This window comes from Echinops telfairi, unplaced genomic scaffold, assembly GCF_000313985.2.
Source record: "Echinops telfairi isolate 266 unplaced genomic scaffold, ASM31398v2 ScPeMD7_18;HRSCAF=68, whole genome shotgun sequence".
Classification (NCBI taxonomy): domain Eukaryota; kingdom Metazoa; phylum Chordata; class Mammalia; order Afrosoricida; family Tenrecidae; genus Echinops; species Echinops telfairi.
The window spans coordinates 91,844,470-91,856,969 of record NW_022103915.1 but is presented as its reverse complement, the minus strand read 5'-3'; the positions used below and the strand labels follow the sequence as shown (position 1 = coordinate 91,856,969).

At 41.1% G+C, this 12,500-nt stretch overlaps 1 protein-coding gene and 1 pseudogene across 1 annotated transcript in view; one reads left to right on the top strand and one right to left on the bottom strand.

Annotated features, from left to right (window-relative positions):
• Positions 1–12,500, top strand: part of DPH6 (diphthamine biosynthesis 6) — a 175,354-nt gene that overhangs the window by 82,925 nt on the left and 79,929 nt on the right. The window lies entirely within an intron of this gene.
• Positions 2,591–3,644, bottom strand: LOC105979540 (annotated as a pseudogene).

The window sequence follows — 12,500 nt, the reverse complement described above, 5'->3', positions numbered from 1 at the left end:
TGGGGGCTCATACAATTCTTATCACAATCCATCCATCCACTGTGTCAAGCACATTTGTACATTTGTTGCCCTCCTCATTCTCAAAACATTTGCTTTCTACTTGAGCCCTTGATATCAGCTCCTCATTTTCCCCCTCCCTCCCCACTCCCTACTCCCTCATGAGCCTTTGACAATTTATAAATTATTATTACTTTTTACACTGTCCGACGACTCCCTTCACCCGTGTTTCTATTGTCCATCCCCCTTTTGCAGGAGATTTTCCCAATGTGATATGCCATTGGATCTTCCCAATGTGATATGCCATTGGTTTATTGAATTCTGCTTCCATGAGTGTTGGCTGTGGTTCCAAATAGAGTGAAATGATTGACAACGTTTCAGTTGTTCCTCTTTGTCGTGTCTGTTGGTCCACGTGTGAGGATTTGATTGTGATCCAGACTGATGACTGTACCCTAACCTTCATCAGTGAGTGCTTCAGGTCCTCTTTGCTCTCAGCCAGCAAGGTGTGTCATCTGCACATGACAGGTGGTTAATAAGCCTTCCTCAGTCCAAGCCCTGTGCATCATATAATTCACCTTTTTGGATTATTTGTTCAATATACAGCTTGAATAATTATGATGAAAAATATAACCCTAACACATACCTTTCCTGATTTTAAACCACCTTTAAAGTATCACCTTGTTATTTTCAACTGACTGCCTTTTTGTATTTATACAGGTTCCGCGTGAACCAAATTAAGTGTTCTTAGGATTTCCATTCTTCAAAATATTATCCTTGGTTTGTTACCATCCACCATCAGCTCATGATCCTATGCTACCTTTTGCAATGGTTGAATATTTACCAATTATTATTGATAAAGTGACTGTGTATTCCTTTCATTTTCTTTTGATGTTTTCTGCGTCGTTCAATATTTTGCCCATAGAATCCTCCAATGTTATTGACTCAGGGCCTGAATTTTTTCTTTGAGATATTTTGAACATGTACACCCCTTTTGAACGTTTAACTCTAAGTCACTGTATGCTTTATTATAATGCTTTCTTTTGTCCTTTTTAATTGCCTTTGGAAATTTTCTGTTCATCTTTTTTACGTCATCCATACATGTTAGCTACTTTACATTCAACAGCAAGTTTCAGAGTCTTTATGACACCTATTTTTCTCTTTGTTTCTTATCATTCTAATGACCTTTTTCTTCATGAATGCCATCTCACAATTAATTTGGTCTTAATATTCAATGTGTCTGATATGTTTTTGAGGTGGTCTCTAAATTCATGTGAAATATGTTTAAGGTCATATTTTGGCTCCTGTGGACTAGTTTTAACTTTTTTATCCTTCAACCTGAACTTGTATATGGGCAATTTAGGGTCTGGTCCATGGTGTTGGGACCTGCCCTGGTTTTGGTTGATCAGATTGAACTTCTCCAATCTCTGTTTCGATGGATCCTGTCGATTTGATTCATATGTATCCAAAAATTCTATCATTTAATCCTCTGCTTAATTTCTTTCCCAAGAAATTTCATGTTTTCCAACTAGTGATCTTGCTACTTTGTTTTTCATTTTTGTTTACTAATCACCAATCATTATCAGTGTACCTTGATTGCATGTTTAATTCCATGCTGGAAAAAATTGCTTTTCAGTTTCTTCATTATTGACTTTAGCTAGTATGTAAATGTGAATAATACGTTGTATTAACTGGTCTTATCACAGACAACATTGTACTTCAAGATAAATCTTGAAATATTCTTTTTGCTAATGAATGCAACACTATTACCCTTGAATTTGTCATTTCCAGCATAGTAACCCGTATGATTATATAATTCAAAATGGCCAATACCTGTCCCTATCAGCTCACTACTGCTTCGGATATCAATCTTTATGTGTTCTAGTTCATTCTGATGATCGTTTTCTTATGTTTATTCTTTGTACATTCTCCTTTCCAATTATTAGTTGATATAAGCAGCTATTCATTCTCATTTTGAGTTAGGTTCTATAAGCAAAAAGAAGATCCCCAAGCTTTCCTCCATCCGGTCCCTAAGGTTGGCTGTACTTTGAGGAGCCAGCGCTTCCCCAGCCACGTGTGCCTTCTAACACGAGAATGAGCCCTGGTGCCATAGTGTGTTACATGTTGGGCTGCTGACCACACTGTCAGCACTTCAACCCCACAGTTGTTGAGGCAGAAAGAGGATGCTATTGCCTCCCATAAAGATTTAAAGTGTTGGGACTCTAGTGAGCAGTTCCCCTCTGCCCTGTAGGGTTACTATGAGAATGAACTCAACAGTAGTTGGTATTGGTTTTGTTTCCAACATTAAAGACTCGTTTTGCTGGCACTGCATTAGACAATGTTCTAATGTTTGCGTTTTGTTTTTGTATCCTTAGTATATTTATTAAACAGAGAGATTTCGGGAAAGAACAGTGTGCTTTTAGAGCGGCGTGAACTTTGTCCCCGCCTAGTGCGCACGCACCAGGGTGACCCTGCTTGTCCAGGCACCAGAGGAAAGGCAGCGCTGTGGCCACCTTGGCAAAGCAAAACTCCAGCAGAGGGGGTGAGGGGACCCTCTAAAGAACGCAGTCGTTGCTCTTGTGTTTTCTCAGAGTATTTATGGAGGGGAAGGGAGCGCAGTTGAAGAAGACTTATAATATTCTCGCAGAGGGAGGAAGCAGCTCTTCACAGGGTGGTGGGTGTGGGGCAGGGGGCCTGGCCCTGGGCGGGTCCTGAACCAGCAGGGACAGCCCCTTCTCAGCAGTCAGCGCTGTGCTTGCTCTTCTAGGCTGGGATGTGGCTCCACACAGGCACAGCGTTCGGGGTGGTCACAGGCTCCATCTCCATCCCTGGTCATCTCCGGTCAGCCCCAGGGTGTCCATGAACATCCTGGAGAAGGGCTGCCCGCGGCGACCTGGCTCCGTGCGCACTGCAGCCCCAGTGGAACTGGAATAGGTACCACCGGGAGGCCACTCAACGGCTTGTCCAAGAGGAGGCGTCGAGCCATACAGGAGGTTGACAGGACTCCACACGCCGTTGGTGACATCGTCCAGGTACTTCAGGTACCGGTGGTCTGAGCCTCCTTCCAAAAAGCCCAGGCTCACAAGCTCTTTCTGGATGTCCCCCAAAAGGGACAGCAACCAGACTGGCTCTCTCTTTCACGCAGGCATTGTCTTATACATTTCAAAAGGACTCTCCTCGTTCGTCTCCTGGTCGTAGAAAGCCTTCAGGCGATCCCTCCATTTTCTCCTTCGATGCAGCAGCCCGCTGCTTGGGACGGGCAGGCACCGGAAGCACACCCAATTACTCATGGCTTGAACGTTCTCCGAGGTCCCGGGGATGACCAGCGTATCCACACACTCGAAACAGTAGCAGCGGGTGCAGGCAGGGTTTTCACAGATGAGCAGCATCTCGCCGAGCAGCAGATGGAGCAGTAGGACTGGTACCCATCATTGTCACACAGGAAGAGGAATTCCAGGAACTTGTTCTTACAAGAAACACACGTCTCCCTCAAAGAGAGGGTGTTCTGTGGAGACCTGGAAGCTCCCACAGCAGATGCAGATGTCTTCTATGCGTCTCTGCTTAACCCTGACTTCATGGGCTATAAGATCTCTGTCAAGTCGGGGTGAAGGACATGACAGCTCGTTGGAGTCCACCGAGATGATGTCCATGGTCTGGTCCTCCAGGTCCAGGAATTTGCTAGGAATCCTTCCAGATGGAGGGGTTCTTGTCTCTTCTTTTTGAAACCGGGCCTGGTGTCTGCGATAAGTGGCTGTGGGCTTAATTGCTGTCTCACTGATGGCTGCTTGTTTTCAAACAAGCCTTCAAGCTCCCAGATGCATAGCCAGGGGCCATCCAATTCCTTCACCACTCTGCCGTGGCGCCCACATCTTCCATGTTGCCTTCAGGAGGGTGTGTGATGAGCAGGGCCGGGCTGTTTTCATCAAGTTCATTCAGACTCATGCCAGTGTCCTCCTAGAGGACAGTGTGGAACTGCCTTTGTGAGTTTCCGAGGCCGTCAGTGGTCACAGGAGTGGAAAGTCCCATCTTTCTCTTGCGAACGAGTGGTGGTTTCAAACTGCTGACCCTAGGATTAGCAGCCCTACACCGCCATAAGAGCAAACACTCTCAGTCACGACTTCAGGGGCCAGGTCCAAGCAGAGAGCCTGAGCAATGTAATCTCACGAATTTATACAATCTGGGGCACACAGGCCAAGCTAAGCACAGACGTAACAGAAAGGGGCTATACAACAGGCATACACGCAACAGGAGGGGGACTAGCCGACAATGTTCTAATGTTATTCATAGGGTTCCAGTGGATAATCCCACAAAAGTAAACTGCCCATGCCTTCTTCCTACTCATTATTTGTCTGTAAAGTTTGCTAAATCCTGTTTATCATATGGGTGAGTATGTTGGGATTTTAAATACAAGTTGTATAGCTAAGATCCTTTAGACAGGAGGCTTTCTGGCTGAGTGGGTGCCGTTAGACATTTGTCTGCAGAAGGAGGTTTGGTGAGCCACGGAGCTCGAACTGAATGCATTGAGGCTGAAGCTTTCTGGTGGAGCGGGGGGCCTTTGAGCACATAACCAGCAGAACTAAAAGAGCTTTGTAAGACTTTTCCTGAGCAGGCCAGAGGCCAGGCCAAGGGATTACAGGGTTCAGAACCTGACAAACAGACAAACAATGAACAAAATTTTGTAATACTTGCCAGAGCAGGGTTGGGACTAAAAGGCCTGCCCAGAAATAAAGGCTGAGAGCAGGCTGGCAATATCTTGTCTAGATATACGCCGAGTCTTTTTGAGCCTGGATTAGAATCACTTCCCTCATAAACTCCATAATTGTGAGTGTTGTCTTTGAGTCCCCCAGGGCCATTGCAGTGAATTTTCAAACTCATCAGAAGTAGAAAATGCAGTGGGCGCGTGTCAGAATTGATAAAATGGTAGGGGAGTGGAGGTATGTCTGACCTGTGCCTCACGGGAATGGGCTTTGGCCGGTTGTTATTGGTGCTGCTTCTCCCTTGCCCTCGTGAAACTAGAGAACATCAGACTTCACCCCCATGCTGTTTTTGTGCCATGATTTATTTACTATCTGATTTACTACAGCAGATTGAATCAAAATGTACTCTCTTACATCATCTATTATCCCATCAGCCTAACTTGAGGTATGGCCGCATTTAGCCTTAGCATCACGGTACTAGGATCATAGAGTTGGGAATAAATCTAAGAGGTTGTCTACACTTGCTCTCTTATTTTATCAATGAAGGAGGGAAAATCCAGTAGAATTAGGAATCTTGGATAAAAGACCCATGTCTAGTCATTATCAGATATATTACTCATGAAGGTCTTATTTCTATTGTGGTTTCTCAATCAGTTCACTTTCCAAAATCCACCTGGCTGCCACGGAGTCGATTCTGACTCAGAGTGACCCTAGTGGACAGGGTAGAATTGCATCTGTGGGTTTCCACGCCTGTAACTCTTCATGGGAGTCGAAAGCATCCATCGTCTCACTCGGAGTGGCTGGTGTTTCAAACTGCTAAGCTTGTATATAGCATCCTAACACCTAAACCACGATGCTGCCAGGACTCCTACCCCTTAAATTCAGGAGCAAGTTTCAGAGTCTCTTCTGACATCCATTTGGCCTTTCCAAAAAGGTCTTTTTCATGAGCTTTTGCTTCATGTATTTCACAACTAATTGGTGTTCAATGTGCCAAATCTAATCTGGGCGTGGTCTCTATATTTATGTGGGATATGTTTGTTTGAGGTTGTAGTTTGGTGCTCCTGCACTTGTTTTACTTGTCTTCAGCTTTAGCTTTGAACTTTCCTAAACTCAATTGAAAGTTAGCTCTGCTGTCAGCCCCTGGCTTTGTTCTGACTTCGTTCTGACTTCTGATAGTAAGTGTTGCCACTCTCTAATACCCCCAATAGTCTGTCATATTCCTGTGTATTCCAACTGGCAAAGTCCACGTGTAGGGTTGTCGTTTGTGTTAATAGGTCACTGGTTCTGAAAAAGTTGGTGTCGTGCAGTCTTTGTAATCCTTTCTATTATGAAGGTCATCTTTTCCATCTGCCAATCTGTCTTTGTTTATAACTTGCACATGCCAGTCACCAATAATTATAATGCAGCTTGATCATTTGATTGACTAATTTCTACTGCTAACGTTGATAAAAGAACATCTTCAATTTATTCATCTTTGGCCTTAGTGTTCATTTGGTAATTTTGAATAGTAGCCCCATTAACTAGTTTCCCTTGTGGGTGTATAGCTATTAACCTATCACCAGTAGCATTGTTCTGTAGGAGAGAGATTGCAGTGTTCTTTTTGACAATGAATGCAACACCATTCCCCTTCCATTTGTTCCAGCTTAGTATACCATGTGATTATCTAATTCAAAATGGTCAGTCCCTGTTTCTTTCAGCTCATTCATGTCTAGGATATTGATCTGCAAGCATTCTAGTTCACTCTTGACAACTGTTAACATTATTAGACTTCTTGTTTTCTACATGCCATATTTTATTATTAATGGATTTCTTCAGCTGTTGCTTCTACTTTTGAGCCATACCACATCAGCAATAGTTTTACATCACAGGTCCCAATAGTTGACTCCACCCATCGAAGTTGGCTTTTCCCTAGTCATGCTTTGAGTGCCTTTCCACCCGAGCGGCCCTTCTTTCTGCACTTCATCAGACAGTGTTCCACAGATATTTGCAAAGCTTTCATTGTCCAATTACTTTTTTGAGTAAGTTGCCAAGCCTGTTCCTTGTGCAATGTAGTTAGTTAAAATGAATAGAAGAAAGGTGATTTGAGCAAACAGTGTAAAGTTTTATAATGCAATTTCCAAAGACCTCAGTTAGAAAGCCAATTGGAGAGAACACCTTGACATTTCTCAAGGTAAAGGAATTGTGGAAAAAATTCAAACCTCAAGTTTGTGGCATTGAAAGATTACCTGGCAAGTTATTGAGTAAATATGAAGAGGAAGATGGAAGGACTATACAGACATTGTACCAGAAAGAAATAATTGACATTCAACCATTTGAGACAGTAGCTATGATCAAGAACTGACTATATTTCTTAAAAGGAGCCCGAGCTTCACTGAAAGCATTTGGCAAAAGATGAGGCTCCAGGAGCTGACAGAATACTAACTGAGATGTTCAATGAATGAATGTAACAATGAATACACTCATTGTGTTATGCCAAGAAATTTGGAAGACGGCCACCTGGTCAGCTAATTGGAAGAGTTTCATATTTCTGACCAAAGTAAACCAATAGATTTTTGAAATTATCAAATCATATCATTAATATCACACACAAGCAAACTGTTGCTGAAAATCATACGAAAATGTTTCCAGCCATACATCAGCAGGTCACTGCCAGAATTTCAAACCAGATTCACAAGAGGATTTGGACCAAGGAATACCTCCACTGATGGCAGGTGGATTTTGAGCAAAAGCTGAAAATACAAGGAAAATAGGTTTGTTTTTCATTGCTTGTGTGAAGGTATTTGACTGTACAGATCATAACAACTAATGGATAGAATTGAAAATGATAAGAATTCCAGAAGACTTATTTGTGCTCATGCAGAGCATGTCCATAGACCAAGAGGCAGTTATTTGAGCAGAACACAAAGTTACCCTGTGGTTTAAAAATAGAATGGTTATGGCAGGGTTGTGTTCTTTCTCTGTGTTTTTCAATTTTTATGCTGAGCAAAGTGTCTGAGAGACAATTTGGATGACAATTGGAGGAAGTCTCATTAACAACCGCAGTATGCAAATGGCATATCTGAATGCAAAGAGAACATGCAGTATTTACTAATGAAGATCAAAAATGTCATCTTCCGAAAAGACTCGTTGTTTTTGGTGTTGTTGTTAAGTGCCAATGCATCAGTTCCAATTCATAGCAACCGTAGGTACAACAGAACAAAACAATCCCGCTTTTATGTCATGCTCACAACTGTTGTTGTGTCTGAACCCCTTGCTGCAGCCACTGTGGAGAGAGATCTGAGGACTTTCCTTGCTCCCCCTCCACTTCACCAAGCACGATACGCTTTTCTAGGGACCTGCCTCTCCTAATAACATGTCCAAATCATGTGAGACACAGTCTTGCCATCCATCCTTACCTCTAGGAACATAATGGTTGTACTCTTTTCAAGACAGATCTGATGGTTCTTTTGGCAGTTCACGGTGTTTTCAATATTCTTTGTCAGCACTACAGTTGAAATGCACTGATTTTTTCTCATTCTTTTAATTCAATGAACAACTTTCACATGCATAGGAGGCTATTGAAAATACCCAGGTTTGGGTCAGGCTTACTTTAGTCTTCAAAGTAACTTCCTATAGCCTTTCAACTCTTTAAAGAGGTTCTGTGCAGTAGATTTACCCAATGAAATGTGACCTTAGGTCCCTTGACTTCTCCTTGCGTGAGCATTGAGTGTGGATCCAAACACATCCAATAGGGAGGGTTTTAGTCTTTACATTGAGTTGTAGTTCATACTGAAGATTGCAATCCTTGATCTTCATCAGTAGGTGCTTCAAATCTTCCTCACTTAAAATAAGCAAGGTTGTGCCATCTGCCTGCTACAGGTTGCTAATAAGCCTTCGCTCAATCCTGATGCTGCATTCTTCATATAAGCTAGCTTCTCTGGCTTTACTCAGCACACAGATTGAATACTGTGGTGAAAGGATATGACTGTGACATACATATTTCTTGATGTTAAGCTGTGCAGTATTCCTTTGTTCTGTTTGCACAACTGCTGCGTGATCCATGTACAGGTGCCACATAAACACAACGAATTTTTTTGGAATTCCCAATCTTCTCAAGGCTATCCATAGTTGGTTTTGTGTTTTTTGTTTTGTTTTTTTTCATGATGCACACTGTCAAAGGCCTTTGTATAATCAATGGAACACAAGCAAACCATTTTCTGGTTTTCTGTACATTGAGACAAGATTCATCTGATATCAGCAGTGATATTCGGTATTCCTCTTCTGAATCTGGCCTAAACCTCCGGCAGCTCCCTGTCATGTACTGCTGTAACCATTGTTGCAAGATCTTCAGCAATTTTTTTTGCATGTGGTATCAGTGCTATTGTTCTATAATCTGTGTATTCCATTGAGTCCCCTTTCCTTGGAATGGGCACAATATGGAACTCTGTCAATCAGTTGGCCAAGTAACTGTTTTCTAAATTTCTTGCCATAGACAAGTGAGTCTCTCCAGTGCTTCATCAGCTCATCCATTTCTGTTGGTGTTCTGTCAATTCCTGGAGCCTTGTTTGGGGTTAAATGCTTTCAGTGCAGCTTGAACTTCTTCCTTCAGCACTATTAATTCTTGCACATATACTACCCCATGAAATGACAGAAAGTTGACCAGTTCTTTTGGGGTACAGTGATTCTGTGTATTAGTTCTACCTTGTTTGGTGTTTCCTATATCATTCACTGTTTTTCACATAGACTCTTTCAATATTGAAATTCGGGGCTTGGCTGTTTTCTTTATTTCTTGATGTTCCTTTTTCGTTTTCTGACTCTAGAATTATAATGACTGTATAAAGTGTTTAACCACAGGAGGACACCTACCAGCAACATAGGGACCAGGTCATGAGGATCCTCATTTCTGTCGGTCATCTAATGGTTTTACTTTATAATTTAAAATTTCTGAGTATTTTATAAGCTTTATATTAAAGCTTCTGTTGTTCTCAATTTTTCTTTTTCCTTTCTTTTGTGCCTTTAAAATGTTTTAAATTTTATTTGCATTTACTGTTTTGTTATATCGATTACCTGCTCCTAAATCCCCCTGACCCCTTACGTATAAGCTCCTTGTGAATAGAGATTGTGTTTTGTGCTACTTTATAAACTCGTTCAGCTGAATTTTTATTTTTAGTTCACATTATATTTATATTTACCCCTCTTCTTGACTGCTTTTTTAATGAAGTCATTTTACACATTGAGGTCAATTTCTTTTGATGGTTTATTTCCAGAAATCGTGAAAATGATAGCAGTTCAAATCTGGCTGAATATAAAACCAGCATTAAAATTCCCACTTTCCTTAGCAGTTACATCAGAAAATTTTTAAAAATGTGACTCTCTAACTGAGGTCAGAATATCAAACAGTTGACTTGAGAAGACAGAATTCAACTCATTCCATTCATGCACAGAAGGGTGTCAGTCTCCGTCATGTTGGGGAGCCTTTGATTGCAGAGTGCTCAGAAAAACGAAATCAATGTACATGTCTCTCGGGTTTATTTTTACCTTGGTCCTGTAGCTGACATGTGACCTTAAAACCAGAAAATTGGACCAGCAATTTTTTGGTTGTGAGTGAGATAAAACATTTGGAAAGAAGACCTATAAAAGACCATAGCCACCATGTATTGGTCAACAATTAATCTTCACCTTGTCTCTACTTGACTCGGTATTTACTAGAGGGCAGCGGAACCAAGATCGCTGTATTTTGATTCAACATGCTCTTCCTGGTGTGCTGGTGCAGGCTGCATTACAGATGCAAGTGTGAAGCGTGAAGGAGGGAGCAAATCAAGAACGGTTATCCTGTTTACCTTTTTACCAAATCCTGCCTCTGAGAGTTTGGCACCCCGGGGCAGCATTCTAACTGATCTCTTCCTCCCTCTGACTGGCCTCCAGCCTCCTATTCTTGAACCCAAAGATCTTTTGAGTTACCCTGATTATGGAAGACATTTCATGTATTTTCTACTTTCCTTTGTCGTCACAGGGCTGATATCCATTCAGAGGATCATGGTGGCTCATTGGAGAATAATAACCTATTCTAAATTCTTATTAGTATTCTCAAAATTTTTATAGTATTCAAATATGCTTAAGCGAAACCTCCTTTGCCTAGCCCTCAGCCTTCTTCTCTGTCATGGATCCTAAAGCAAATAACTAAAAGATTATGTTCCAAGAAGAACTGGCAAATGGAACTGTTCTTTGGCTTTACGAGCCAGTCACTTCTTCCGACCATATTAAAGTGAGCTGGAAAAGGAATCGGAGCAGTCTCCCTTGGGGAAATTTGCTGTGATGGCTGTTCGTGTCTTAAACATGTGTTTACGAAGGACAAAAAGACTTAGGAATGTAACTGGTCCTCACTATTTGCTTCTCCTTTGTGCGATTCCATATGTTTCTGTGGCAACATTCTGCTGGAGTTTGGAGGCGTGGTGACTCTCTACTTGTAACAGCACTTCAGGCAATAATATGTAGATTAGGGCTAATTGGAAATTTTCCCTTGAAATTTTCTCTCTTAGAGAAAGAGAGGGGGAGGGAACCAACTTGTTTTAAAAATCAGTTTACTGCCAAATTTGCTAAGGGCAAGGATTTAGAAGATTGTGTTGTTCATTTTATTCATTTACTGAATTGCATTGGTTCAAAATTGCATTCAAGATTGCCTTTGGTTCAAAATTTTAAGTTTAAAGATATAACTTCTCTCACACCTACTCAATTTCCTCTTCCTTCCAACCTCGCCTGTGCTGTTAATTGCTTACATGTTCTTGTATACATGAAACATATCCTGTACATAAAAGCAAACATAAACACATTCACCCAGCATACTATCCCTTACTCTTTCCATGTAAAAATCTACCTTCAAGATAATTTTGTTTTAGTCAATCAAGCGATTTCTCATTTTTAATGGTTGTGTAATATTCCCTTAATGGTATATGTTATTTACTCAAGGACAACACTATTTCTAAAGAGCCCTCGTGGTGCCATGACTAAGTACTTAGCTGCTAATTGAAAGGTCAGTGGTTTTACCCCACCAGCTGCTCCACAGGAGAAATATGAAGCAGTCTGCTTCTATAAATATTATAGCATTGGAAGTCCTATTTCTATAGGGTACTATGAATTAGAAGTGACACAATGACAACAAGATTGGGTCTGTTTTCTTTTAAAACCCTATTTATGGACATTCAGGGTGTTTCTTATCTTTTACTATTATCATGAATATCCTGGTAAATATTTTGTTTAATGCATTGAAGATAATTTTTGAGGTGCGTATTCTAATGGGATTTGTATTTATAGTGTTTATCACTAGTCTAGAGAGATGTACCCATATATATTTCTGTGTTCTTGACTTTTTACTCTGATTTGATGGTTTGATTATATTTGTAATGATCAAATCAAGCAATTGTAAAGGGCCTTTATACTTACAAACAATATGAACCCATTTGGGGTTTTATGGACTGTTATTTGTGAGGTGGGCTTTCTTTTCATTATCTTATCAGAGGAACGCAGAGCAGCAAGATCCCCGCCGTCACTGTGGGCCATTTCCCTCCCAGAATGTCACCAGACTTTCTGACTAATCAACACACAGACTGGCATCTTTCTGTCTTTCTTTTATCGTTGCCGTGTTTCTACATTAAGATATGCAAATGTGGACTTTCATGCTTCTTGGAATTGAGCATCTTAAATGTTGTTCTGCTCAAAGTGTCCATGTTTAGCACAGCCAGTGTAGTTAATAATGTCCAGATTTATACTTAACGAGAAACAGAAGAAACTAACATATCAAATAAAAGTGGCATCTCTTAATTCTTTTTTTTT